This window comes from Conger conger, chromosome 1 (genome assembly GCF_963514075.1).
Source record: "Conger conger chromosome 1, fConCon1.1, whole genome shotgun sequence".
Taxonomy (NCBI): Eukaryota; Metazoa; Chordata; class Actinopteri; order Anguilliformes; family Congridae; genus Conger; species Conger conger.
Window position 1 is genome coordinate 55837571 of NC_083760.1, and position 14422 is coordinate 55851992.

The window sequence follows — 14422 nt, forward strand, 5'->3', positions numbered from 1 at the left end:
CAATGTGAAACAAGGTTGCTGTCAGTCTGAGCCAGTTTAATTTCCTTAAAAAACTGTGAAAGGATAAAAGATCCTGACTGCGCAAAAATTTTTGGCCTAACAATCAGGGTGAAACACTCTCACTCTCACTTTCACTGCTTGTCAGTAATAAGAGACCTGGCAGGTTGACATTGCATAAAATGGTCTCCTTGGAGATGAAGCCCTGTGCTGTGGTTCACAATTTAACCCAAGGGCGGGGGTTAGCACTGCACTTAACTCACATTTCGGTCAGGGCTGTCACAGACAATCCCCCGCCCCCCATTAATTGGGCTCACCATCTAATCCGAGCCCACCAACTGCCTCCGTCTCTGCCCATCTCCTCGGGCATAAAGAGAGGGGAGGGTATGTGGTTTAAAATAGACCTTCAGTCTCAGGAATAAATAACATTCTCCCTTACCACCCCGAAAGTCACCTCTCTCCTTCCAACAGGCACGGTTTGTCTTTTCACAGCATGGGCAAATAAACGTCTGTGCCATCTCCGCTAACCGAACAATCCCACGTCGACAAAAAAGCTGCCCTGACCCTCTTCTTCTCGCTTCCATGTCGGAAACTAAAACACAGTTCAATCCAGTGCAGGTGGCTTGGGATCAGAACAAACTCCTTTGCGCTCGGTAACAGTAACTCGGATGGAGCGCTCCGACATCTGGATGCAATTAGAAGGGAGGGGAGGGCGGGCATGTGGGGAAGAGCGAGGCTACAAGACACTGGTGAATCCTGGATCTCTTTCCAGTAGTCTCTGTACATCTCCAAAGAATTCCACTCATCCGGTGGATGCGCGAGACAAATGAGCACCGTGACAGAAATAGCCGGCCATCTAAATGAGTTAACTAATGAGCCACTCGTTATAGACGATGTCTAGCCAGAACACAAACACAAGATAATGGGGGCTCAGGGACCCGACACATTGCGACAACCGAGTGGGCCACGGCGCTACTGACACCAGGGGGTTTCGCCCGTGTCGACCTTTCATTTCAGGGAGCCAACGGCGCTTTTAAAAACGACACCCGTGCATTTTGACATTGTACTGGATTGACAGAGACTCATTTCGCACAGCATTTAATAACAGTTTCATCATCTTAAAAATAAAACATACTGTTTGATACCGTCTCACAATGGCAAAATTGATTCAATGTGTTTTTGTTCTTAAATTGTGCCACCATTTTCCATTTTCGACTGCAGGTGTCTGGGACAACATTCCTACCACGTAATCAAATTTGACGATTCACGCACAGAACGTTGCATGTGAATGCAAAAGAACAAGTGTCTAAAATCCAAAAAGCATCTTTAAAATTAAGTATAATATGTCGCTCAATACAATTGACTATATTTTTTGTTGTCTCTAGGCAGTCTTCTTTCTCAAAAATATGCACTACTGTTGGATTACCTTAAAAATAAGCACTATGTGCTCCTAGTTTTGAATGGTACTCTGGCATTTGGAGTATGAAAATGAAACAAATGTCAACATCAGAACTGAAAAAGTATGGATAGACACTTTAATGAATAATAATGTCCACCTTGTTTCATTAGAAAAGCAACCAAATCCTTTATCTATATAACTTGATATTAGACCAAATTCTATGAGGCCTGCATGTTGTACTGCACAACACCGTGCGTGTACTCTGAAATATGTACAGCCCGCCAAAAACTTGCAAGCTTTAAGTAACTGTTCACTTCATAGGCTAGCTAATGTGACTGTATTTCTGTAATGATACAGGCATGCATGCAGAGGCAAAAACTGATCTGGTTTTCTGTACAACATGGTGAGTATGGCTTCAAAACCAAGGTTTGGGACCTCAATGTAGATCAAACAGTTGCCTGCTCGTAAAAATTATCTTAGAATTTAATCAGAGTATCAATGCCCTCTCTGTAGTTAGTCAAAACACAATGTGACATGATGCGGTGGAGGTCAATGCCCCACTTCCAATACCCTTTGAGCCATGACACCGTCCTCTTATCTGCACAGATAATCTAGCAATACCCAACAAGGTGGTAGCTATTTGGACCGAGATAAAAACACAAGTAATGTCTTTATAATACTGCATTCTGCCACTTCAATTCAGCGTACAGACGGCACATACACGACCAGTGGATAATATCAACCATAAATGTAACCTTTGTCCTGGCAGCCAAGGTGAAACGATAAAACTTGTTGCCATTAGGCTGCTGCTGCATGCGTGGGCAGAAGCTGAAATGTGGCAGAAATAATAAATTGTACACGGAGTGGAACGTAATAACCCCCTGCGACAAAATAATAAATATTTAATCTTTTTAACGGAAAGTACGTGCATTTGTATTGCTCGCAGAATGCTGTCATTAATGCATTTCCGTATTCACACCGTCAGCGGGAAAGAGCCTATTGAAGGAAGCCCAGAGATTTGTCAGAATTCAAGGACAGATGTACTGAGGTTTTTATTTTTGTTTTTTTCCATTGTCAATGGAAACGTTACATCGCCACCGTCTTCTCTCACAAACATTCGAACATTCTGGGCGCACGCAACTCCTAGAGAAATTTAGGTGACGTCATGGCCTTCCAATAACAAAAGTCAGTCTCGATATACACAGCCCGAGAGAAACAAATGCTGACACACTACGGGTGAAAAAGCACGTGTCGCAGTCCATTTACATAAAAGCCCCTGCACTGCTCCACCGCACGTCAGCGGGAGAGGCGAACGGCGCTGTTTACCAGCCGACGCCAGCCCTCGTTGAGAGGCGATCTCTTGCGTCTTATCTTATCTGCAGCATCGCAGCTCGGAGAGGATCCTCCCGTGTGCATTCTGACAAGGCGCCGATTTATCCCCCTGCTTGCGCTCTTTGTCGTGCCGTAATTACTGCGCCGCCCATTGTACACAGGGGGAGGATAATACAGATAACGCACCACTGCCTAGCTGTCCTGCAGGACTCAGCATAGGGGAAGTTAAGAGGAGGAAAAAAAAAAACATACAATCTCCAACATGGAAACAACAGGGAAGGCCCTTTAGTGTTTGCCTTCAAACCGTAAAATCCACCTCTTTATCAGCTGGGAAATAAGAGCATGTAAACACCAAGTTTACTGCTGAGCAACCTTATACATTGTTAAATATGTTGCCTTTAGCCCTTGTTTAAGTTGATGAAGACAAAAAAATCTTCCCCAAAAATCTCACTGGCGGGAATGCAAAAGGCACAATACAATCAATGATTGGATAGCTTGAGACTGGAGGCAGAAAGAAAAATCCAGTACTTTCCAGGGAAAACATATTTTATTAATAATTTGTAATTCTATTAAATCATCCTGGAAATAGGGGTGCACACTAATATTTGATGCTGTATCGTTACTGACCACAAATTATGGCCAATAGGGAGGGTGGATATGATGAGGCAATATACATGCCCTGGAGGCCATGCAGCTGATGTGCTGTAGATTATGAGAAGATTTCATGCTCAAACGATAGCCAAATCACAGCTATCTAAACCTCTTTTCATTTATCATTTTTACCAGCCAATCTTACAGGAAAGCCAGCTCAGCAGCACAGTAGACTCATACTCATAATTACACAGATATAATATGCAATTCCTATTATGATATGTACATATCGCCCAATATGGTCAGGCAAATATTGGTACTTGACACTGGCCTCAGGATTTCCATTTCATGGAAATGCATTAGCTATTGCTTGAAGGGAACGTACTAGAGGGTAAATCAGTAGAGGGTACAAACTGCCAGGACTTTACTCCTCCCAAGTACACACACTCACACAGATACAGAAAAACACAGACAGAGAGACAGACACAGGCACGCATGCACACCTGTTACGCAGATAACCTAGGCTACCGAGACCGTATCTGTTGAAGCACAGTCCTTAGTCATTGTCACAATGTTTTAGAATGTACAAGGGAAATTTATTAACAACGCCAAAAAAAAGCTGGATAGTTATCCAAATACAAATTCCAATCAGTACTACCAACGACCATACTGTAGCCTCACTCCTACAAAACTACAATGATTTGCAGAATTTTAGGAATCTCCCGTCCTTAGCAGTCCGATAGTGAGACTTAAATGACTGACTGATTGATACTCCCACCTGGCCCCTGTGTCAGCCTGCGCGCTCCTCTGGCCTTCTGCTAATGTCCTTGTTCTCCTCAGCAAGCACACAGCTGCAGTCACTACCACAAACACACCACGGCCATAATCCTCATCCATCAACACACTGCAGCACCTTCAGCTGCAAAGCCAGGTGGCGCTATTTACTGGTGTCATTTCACGTCTTCTTAAAATTGAAAGGAAAGGCCACCTTAATAGCTGAAGAAGATATTTATATTTATTTATGAGGCACTTATGAGAGGGGGGCAGAAATGTTCAGCATCTGCTGTGATATGATGCAACCAACATGTTTCATTTAGAACCTGTGTGCAATATCTGTGAGCAAACTTTATAATGACATTTTTGAAGTAGCGTTCATCTGATGAAGCCTAAGGACTGATTGGAGCCCAGTTGATACTGTACAGCCTCAGGGCTGATTCTCATTGAAGCCCAGCTAATACTGTAGAGCCTCAGGGCTGATTCTCATTGAAGCCCGGTTGATGTAGGGTGTATTCTCAATGAAGCTCACCTGATGAAACCTTAGGGCTGATTCTCACTGAAGCCCAGCTGATACTGTACAGCCACAGGGATGATTCTCAGAGAAGCTAATTTGTTGAAACCTAAAGGCTGATTTAAAATTAGGCGATCTATGACCGGCCGATGGAAATCGCTACATTGTTACCAACATTCCATGATTGCTCGACTTCGATTTTGAACACTTTGTGAAAGATAATCACAGATGAGAAGGTTCAATAATAAGGTTGTCATAACAAATGAGCTAGTGCTGGGTTCAAAGTTCAATATAATTGGAGTCTCAGCAATGGGCACAACAATGATAGCAACGACATAAAATTGTCTGTCGCTGTAGCATAAACTAAAAGCCGACCATCAAACGTGATAATCGCCAGTGGCAACGGCCATATATCGCAGACTATAAACTGGGCTTAAGGGCGGATTCGCTGAGAAGCTAGTTCGATGAAGCATCAGACAATGCTCCAGTTGGTATATCATCTAAAAAAAAAAAAGTGGACACAGCCTATCTCACCTGTAACACTCCAACCTGGGCTTTCATTTGCTAACATTTTCCAAGTGACTCACAAACTCTCTAGTAAGGGGAGAGCACTAGGGAAACGAGGCCAACAAATCTTTTCAACAAGGTTTGCTGGCTCAAGGGCTGGCAGTAAACTTGATATTGTTGGGAAAAAGTCCGGACAGCCCTTCTCAAGAGGGAGCAAGAAGGCCATCACTTCTACAAAGCTACAAAAACAAAAACTGAAAAAACTCAGCCACTGTGCTGCTTTGGTCATTTCTATATTAAACAAATAATAATAAAAGCCTTGAAAGGTGGCAATGGTGAACTCATTGGAAAAGTTCAGCCAAAAAGATTGCTATTTCAGTAATGCTCTCTCTGCCTCGTTGAGCCTGACCTTCCCATCGATATGCCCCAAGGATGAGCTCCAAACAAAACAACCTCCCTGAGGCTGGAACCCATCTCACACTTTATTGTGAGCAAAGTACTGAGGCAGCTGGCACTAAGAGGTCCAGGGCTGGAATAATCTTATCTCCCATCAGCTATAAATATTTGACAGAGAAAAGAGAGGGAGGGAGAGAGAGAGAGGAGTTGAGAGAGACGGCGTGGAGTGGAGGTCATAAGCCTTCTTCTTTAACCCAATGACAACTGCAGCCCAGAGATATCCAAAATTAAAAACTAGCCATGTTTGCAGGCCATTCTGCAGTGTGATTCAAGATATGTTAAGCATAGGCATAACATGTTTCTGATCTCATCTCATATGAACCAGAATTGTGCGCAAAATGCCAACATTTGAATATATAATGAAATAGATTTTTGGTCTTCCACTGGTATTTTGCCACCCATGATGGGTGAGAAGATTGGGGTAAAATGATTAATGACACACCCTAGTAGAATATCCCTTTGGTCTCATGAACCATAATATTTTAATAACAATATGCACATCATGTGCTCATGCTTTCAAAACTTTTAAATAGGAAAACACTGGTAGCAAACTTTTACAAGGGCATCTTGTCGTTTAATCACCAATTAACTACTGTAAACTGTTATCTTTGGGAAGGTGCACCTTTGAACGCTATCACAGGTGAAGAGTCACACACAAAGAGTGGTAAAGCTATAAAAAAATAAGGGTAGCAATCGGGGCCAAAAAAAGAGATAGCAGTTTCCATATTGTAGAGGTGAAGGCCGACTGTTGACAGCCAGATAAGAGCAGGCAGCGGTGTCTCCACCCCCCACCTCCAACCACACGCTCACACCCCCAGAATTTAGGGTCTTAACATTTCCTAGGGGTCAGCACTAAAGTAGTAGAGATTAACTCCTAAATGGTGCGCTGTTATGCAACGTTCCAGTAGATTCCATACCATAAACTACTGTTTATGCTTCGCCATAAAAAGGTGCGGTCCACTACCCATTTTACGATGCCTCCGTATAGTCTTTCTGTCCTTACTCGGTCTTTTATAAGGCAGCCTGTTAAAATCAAATGCAAACGTTATTGAATAAAAAAGTAAACACAGGCCACTGTGTTTTTTGGAACATTCATTCAGCCATATAAAACAGGTGCCTATAGGCAATAAATCCTTTGGAATTGTTTTTAAAAAGATCCATTTCTTTTTTCTGATTGGTATATACTTTCACGTTGAAAGTTGTCGTTTTCAGGCCCTCAAAATACAAAATACATCATTTTTACCAAGATACTAATAGTAGACCTTCCTGATAGAGCACAGCTGCATCCTGCTAAGTATGACACCATGGGTAGCCAATCTTTGATACACAGGACTAATTATCCCAAACAATGATGTGGTCATGATATCCAGATATGCGCAATTTGTCTTTTGAAAATCTGCAGGACTTCAGCTCTGTTTGAAAACATGGTCCAGTGTGTAACCCAAGTGTGGTGTTTGACCGCAAAATCTGGCTTCTTGGTTTGCCCAGATTTTGTGGTAAAAGATCTGAGCTTTGTCATGAGTCCACTTCCTCCGCCCTTTGTCAGCCTCCTGACAAAGAACCTCTTTGATGTCCCCACTAACATTCAACTGAATCGCTCAGGCCACGTGAACCCGTCGCAAGAGGGTCGTCTGGGCCGTCTCCAGAACAGAAGAAGAAACGACGAGCCCTCTCACCGTGCAATTTTAAACGACTCCGGGTGCCACGCGGACCGGCTTCCCCTTTGATGGGAGACGACCGCACTCGGACGGAGCAGGTGTGACGGGGAAGTTGGCCGGGATGCAACGGAGAGTGCACGGGGGCATTTATTGGAGGCGATGCCGGGGCACTTTGTTCTCTCGCAAACGGGCGCCGTCTCTGCCGGAAGACGCGTAGCAAAAACGGAAAAAGCACTCCAAAACCAACAGAGGCGGCGTTTAAAGTGTCACGCCGTAATTAGGGCCACGTTAGGAAGGGCAGTGCGAACACGCCAGGAGCTTTGACAGCCGCGGCGGAGCGGAACGGGAACGTCCTCCGGCGAACGTTGGAAACGATGAAATGCCAAACAAAGACGTAGCCTATGATTTAATATAGGGCTCACATGAACAACAACAAAGCTCAGACAGATCCGCCAGTTGGATTCCGCTTCAAAGGGGCGCGCTAAATGCTTGCAGAGACATTCTTAGGTGCGAGGATCATTTTGGGAGGAAGAGAAGAAAGGGAAGAACATGCACAAGGGGGAAAAAAAAACAAAAAACGAGGGGACCTGCTCGAAATCGTGACATAAAAGGAGGCACGTTGTCCGGTTCAGAGGCTTCTCCCGGGTTTAACCGTTATCGAGCAAAGCGATCTCTCCGGCTCTCTCCCATTCTCCCGGACTCGGACCGAAGCTATGGGCTCCTCTGTTTATTCTAGAAATAGGGCTAATTCGACGCAGGATGCTAGCGTTTACCGGCTCCAGATGACACGAGCGGGAGTGCACAGCTGCCAACTGCCTGGGCCTGCTTGGTCTCCCGTCAGGAGGGTCATGGCATCTTCTGACCGCTGAACCCAGACCCACACAAATCAAGCCCCGCTCCTCTGGCTCCCAACTCCTCTGTCTTTGTGAGATGAGACAGGGCTGCCGGACAGACCCGGTACTGCAATCCTGGAGCTCAAAGGTCAGAAGACCTCGGTTTTACTGTTTACACTCCAGATGGTGCTTGAGAATTCCTTGAGTGGCTTAGCACACCGTCAGGATACACCAGGCAAATCCTGGAGAGAGGGTGCTAAGCTGCATCTTGATTGATTTGACACAACAAATCAACAGGAAGTGGAGAGTCAATAAAATACCATCACTGGAAAATGGAGAAATTGAGGAATTTACTTTGCTTTTGTATCGGTGGTTCCAAAACTGCACGAATAACGAAAAGTGGTCTTGAGGAGTCCAAGAATAACTCTTGATAGCATGCACTGCATTCAACAGTGTGCAAGTATAGAAATCAGTTAATGAAACCCCCATGTCAAAATACCTCACCTATCCCTTCAATGGATAAATAAAGATACATTTTTGAGGCCAATTAAAAAAACCCTGGCCGAGACATCCTGGCATAACAGGAGACCATGGGCTTATGCAGCACTTACGAAAATAAGTGTTTTGTACCACACAATTATAGACCCTATAATTTGTGTTGAAAAAAAAGCTCGCTCAGAGACAGTGTCCAATTATCTGAGATTTTCCTGCGATTAAAATATTTTCGCATATAAATCCAATTTGATTTTCTGTTTATTTTGCTGTTTATGCATGACTGCATAATATTGAATATATAAATGATCACGCTCGGTCTTTCACTGTCATCCATCATATTCCTTTAAGCAATAGATATTAAGGAATTGTGAAGCATGTGCCATTATTTATTTGCATGTCATAATGCATCAAGACAATGTGCAGGTGTAAAATAAATACAAACTGCTGCATTAATCAAGCGTAATTATATTGATAAAGGTCAGTAATCAGAACAGGAATGGCTGTGGTTCAGACCAAATGCCTTCACGGCACATCAAAGAAGATCAAGCATATTAAAGCATTTAAAAAATCACAGGTTTTGAAACGAAATGGTGTTTCACCCTGCAATCTGCAGGCCTTTAAAAGCATTACAGCCAGAGGGCTTGGAGTGTTTTTTGTTCTAATTATTTGACCAGTCCAGCTGCTTACTTTGAGGGTGATTAATCAAAGAAAGGAAAACTGACCAGCAACTGCAGTACATCTTGCATTTCCTCCTCGGCGATACTGTTGCCGAGAGGATGGGCTTCCTTCAAACAAATTTAGAAGGATGGTTGTTCTCACAGTTATCCCAATTAACATGTGGTGGATCCCTTTAAAGTGTGGAGGATCATGTGGCTGGTCCTGTGTGTCACTTGAAGTCCCTGAGGAACTCCCAACAGGTAGCCTGCAAACTCATGTAAAATGAATTCACACTGTTGTGGAGATGAAGGAAAAGAAATAGACTGTAGAGTTGCAGAAAGGATTGCAGAAAATAGCCAGATGGCACAGGAGAGAAAGCAGAAGCACCAAGACAATTAAGTTATCCACCTCATCCACTCGTACAAAAAAAAATAAAAAATTGGATGCAGCTCAATCGTCTTTAGCTAAACTGCAATAAATCTGAGATTATAGTGACTGGACCTATTGTAAGCAACATGTTCGTGAAAACACAAATTTCAGTCTCAACAATGTTGGCTGTCCCAGTACCCAAGTTTGCAACTTTGGGCTAATTTGTGACCAGGCTCACTGATTTGAGGCCCATGCCAGAGAATTACTCAGACGCGCCTCTTCCACCAGTGCAACGTCTCACAACGAAGGCCTCCCGGACTGTTCATGACACAACAGTACATGCATACATGCGTTAAGACTACAGAATGAGTTCTACTGCAGTCACAACGTACCCTTTACAGGTTTTCTCTAGGGAAATATCTACGGTTATGACTCTTTTAATCAGACTCTTTTTTATGCCTGTGAATGCAATGGCTACAGACAGTATATCAAACCAAACACTTTTCTACACTTACAAAAGTTGCCATTTTTCATAGTTACACATTTTTCAGTACTTTAGTGCAATTATAAATTACAATTCAGACCAAATGTAAAAAGAAAATGGTTCTGTCAACCAGCTCACAAATTTCTGTCAGGATTCTTGCCCCTAAAGCAGTCCGGACATGGAATCATTACACTAGATTCTATTCCAACCTCTGACGAGGACTGTCACTCTGAACATCAAAATTACAAACAGGAAGGAAACACTAAGGAAAGTTCCAGAACATCTTTGTATCAACATAATGCAGCTGAATAAATATTTCCCAGTTTAACACAGAAGGCCAAACACTATCCCTGTTCAAAAGAGTAACATAGACTAAAGGTATCTTCATGTCATACGAAAATCTGAGTTAATACATGAGGTGGTAAAAAAGAAGCAGCAGCAGCAAACCAGCAATATAAATTGCATAAGTATAAAGTACTTTTACAGCAATGAAAATTTCCCATGACTTAAATGTGACCCTTTTATGCATTTGCCCCTAAACCAGTTTGTTTTAGATTTTCCCCTTCACATCATTTTTATCATTGACTGTTTTTACTTTTTCAACAATTCCCACCATCAATGAAAAAATATGTTTTGTGTTCTCAGTTTAGATTTAATTAATTGGCTAATTATCCAATACACTACACAGATTGAATCCAACATAAGTGCCAATGGACATCAGCATTCTCATTTGCCTTATGCACCTAATTAAACAGCTCAATGATTACATAAAATGATTGCTGCAATTAACTGCATGATTGTTTGACTCCCGGCTCGAAATGGAGGCTCTACTGAGCCCTCAGTAGAAATATGTGCACGCTAACTGCAGAAGAATTCTCAGGGCACTAATAATTACTTATGTCTCCAACACTTAATAGCCAATTTGGCTTGGAAGGCATACAGTCTCTAGGTGTACCAACAAAGAATAAAAGACATAGAAACATAGATACAATTACGAAAAGATAATAGATGAAGTCGAGAGAGATTTAACGTTTCTGACTACTACCTTTTCTGTTTGTTTTTTCAACACTGGTCACTAAAACTGATCAACTCGCCGGGGGGAAAATCCTGTCACCATTAATGATAATTAATTCCATTGAGGCAGGATATTAACGGCAAATCAAAACATTCAGGACCACAGCCCTCCAGCAACTGTGCAGTAGGGTGAAACGTGTATGAGGGTGGGGGGGGGGCTTGCTGATTTCACAGCTTCCTAAGCACAAGCCCAATGTCATTAGCCGGGGAACAGAGTAGCCAGCGTGTCGAACAAGACCTTGCCTCTAGCAGTGCTTCCACTCTAAACACACAGATCACCGCACGAGGTTAAGAAAGCATGGACTGTGTATTTTGGCAAGTGGAACATAGTATGAAAAAGCAACAAATCTTCTATATTTAGTTTCAGGACAGGACTCCACAAGCTGAGAGAGAAGGATAAGGAGAGAGAAGGAGAGGGGTAAAAGAAGGAGTCTTTCTTTTATGCAGAGCGTAAACAAGGTGATGACACTACAGGTCACGAGTGCACTTGAAGAGGCTGCTGCTTCAATATCGAGTGAATAAAAAAAATTATTTCAAGTTAGGTCAATTCATGAAGATTTAAAAACAAAATTACAGTCAAAAAGTTTATACAACATGCAATTATACCACAAACATAGCAGAATAAATGCAGAGAAAGAAAATCTGCATACGTCGCGTCTATCTGATAAACCCGAAGGCAGAAAGAAACATTACAACACCACTTTCATGTTTTTTAAAGATTGTCTGCAATAACCTCTGATACCTGGTCAGAGAAAGTCTGACATCTCATGTGAAGGGTTTTTCGCTCTTTATCTCTCTCCCTCTTGCAGACTCAGCGATGGAGGGATTTACTGCCAAGTGCAAAGCGGCAGCTGGCTGCAGCACATACATGGGGAGGCTAATCTTGTTTACATTCAATCTGCCATTTCCTCCCCTCTGAAATCTTGCAGAGGGAAGTCATGTAATACTTCTATTAAAATGTAAGCGGACCAGGAAACTACCTACTGCCAACGTACTGCCTTTGAGTCAAGCCAACAGGGCCTGTGGCAAAAAAAAAGAAAAGAGGAGGACTACAAGAACAATATTCCTATATGCTACATACATGCATACAGCATACACACACATGTACTGTATATTACTAAAGAAAATAAATCTCTCTTTTTGGGCTAGTGCCACGATGCCTGAGCCAAACAAACACGCTCTCAAGACTGGTTTGACTGGAGTGAAAATGGCTGAAACCCAAGAACACACAATAGTAAAGGAGAGGAACAGCTGAATCTGAGGAAAGCATAGAATCAAATCATATATGTTAATCATCATTCATCATATTTTGTTGTTTTAGAATGTTGCACATTAACTTATTTATAACTCACAGGCACAAGACAATTGTGAAATATATGCCTTATTTTTTCATAACAGACCGTGGACAACGCGCAGATATAAATAAAAATTCTCTGCTTCAGTAATCAAGCATATTTGCTAAATAATGTTCAGCAGAAATAAAAAAATAAATGTAAAGACTGTTCACACTGCGCCCCTACAAACGCCAACAGACTCAAAAGACCTCCCTCGGTTTCTTTTAACCTACCAAAAGAAAAGTTCATAAAAAAATTTCCAAATTAGCATTCCTGGTGATGACATCTTGTCCTGATAATTGAGAATTTTGAAGGTTTGTTAAGCAGGAACAAGGGTTGCCCCTGGTTGTATTCAACCGGCAGTGCGTGAACTCTTTGAGTAGAGGGGGCCATGTTGGGGTACTGCCATTTTGGCTCCAAGCTCCCAGTTTCCACGTTTCCCCAGTTACCCTACTGACCGTGGCCACCCGCTCTCCTGCCCCAGCAGCTCCAGGAGCTCCAGGAGCTCGGATGTCGCTGCGGGAGACGGAGGGAGTACTGGAACCTGCCCATGACAAGCCAGAGAGCCAGGAACCACGAGACCACAACCACCATCAGACTCCAGGAGGGTCCCCCCTCACGCTAGTCGATAAGAATTACACCTCCCCCAGGTAACCCGGAGGCTTTCATTCTCCTTAGCGCGCTTACTTACTTTGCCAAGGTCCCCAATGGGCAAGACTTCACTACGCGATTGCCTTTGGGCCTCAGCCTTGACAGTTTTGTGGAGGATCGGGTAGCTCTGGACCTTTTTCCACATTACGGTCTGGCCAGCAATCAAACAGTCAAACACTTGAGTTACAGGCTGGACTATGAAAACTCCAACCGCCTTTTCATACGAGCGTTTCAAGGGAAACATTGAGAAACAAAGATATTACAACCGGTTAACATAAAGTTGCTTCGGTTATAAAACATCTGTGTTTCAATTTTATAAGGACACCTTTGAAAAGTAAACCTGATAAACTGAAAATGAACGCAGATGGAGCGCAAAAATTCTGCAAACGAAAAAATCATGTTGCTTTTTCTGGAGACTGCATTTCAGAATTAAACAACGCAATCACCACATTAAAGCGCACTCATACTTAAAACAACTGCCGGAATGTGGATGTCGTGCCAGGGCACTGTTTCTGATTAGAATTTTTTTTCCAGTTGATTTGGAAAATTAACTTACATTAGGCTGAGTGCAAGATGTTGCATGGAAAAGAGAAAACGGTAAACTGTATTCATCAAAAACACTCACCGGGATGTTTATTCCATGTGATTTAATAAAAACAGCGCACATCACAGGATTTTAATGATGGCATGAGGGAATACGAGAACAGTAAGCTAGCATTACCACAGAAGAGCCAAGAATTGCACAGCGCAGCCATCTTAACCACATGAAGCGGCCCCACTTTGAAACCCCATTATACTTACACAGCTCTCAAACCAAAGTTCTCCTGCAACAATGCACTTACTATAGCTGAGATTTTTCCCATTGTGATTAATGGAAAAGTAATTAATAGACTCGCACAATGCATGATTGTATGTGATGCAATGGCTGCAGTGATAATAGGCAAGTCATCTCGTGGAAAATTAATGAAGCTGGATGATCGCACTGCAAGGTACTAATGACATGCAGGCTCTGGACAAGGTGTGGAAATGCCATTAACTTCAAGAATTGTTTCAAGAATTTGTACATTTGCCTGCGGTCATGGTTCACTGTGGATTGTTTTTCAATCTACAGAATGACATAAAACAATGCAAGATTATTTGAATGCACCTTAAACCCCAAGGGACACAACACTTAGGAAAATCTTTAGTAGTATATTAACGATCTGCTATGCATCAAATATGATTAGATATGACTCATTCAGTCTGCCATAAAATCGGAGAAACAAAACAGTCGTTTGTGTTTTACATTGTTTTACAT

The 14422-nt window shown here is 42.6% G+C and overlaps 1 protein-coding gene across 1 annotated transcript in view; it reads right to left on the reverse strand.

The window, feature by feature from the left end:
* LOC133109309 (serine/threonine-protein kinase 3) overlaps window positions 1–14422 on the reverse strand; it is a 78726-nt gene that overhangs the window by 46891 nt on the left and 17413 nt on the right. The gene's annotated exons all lie outside the window — the stretch shown is intronic.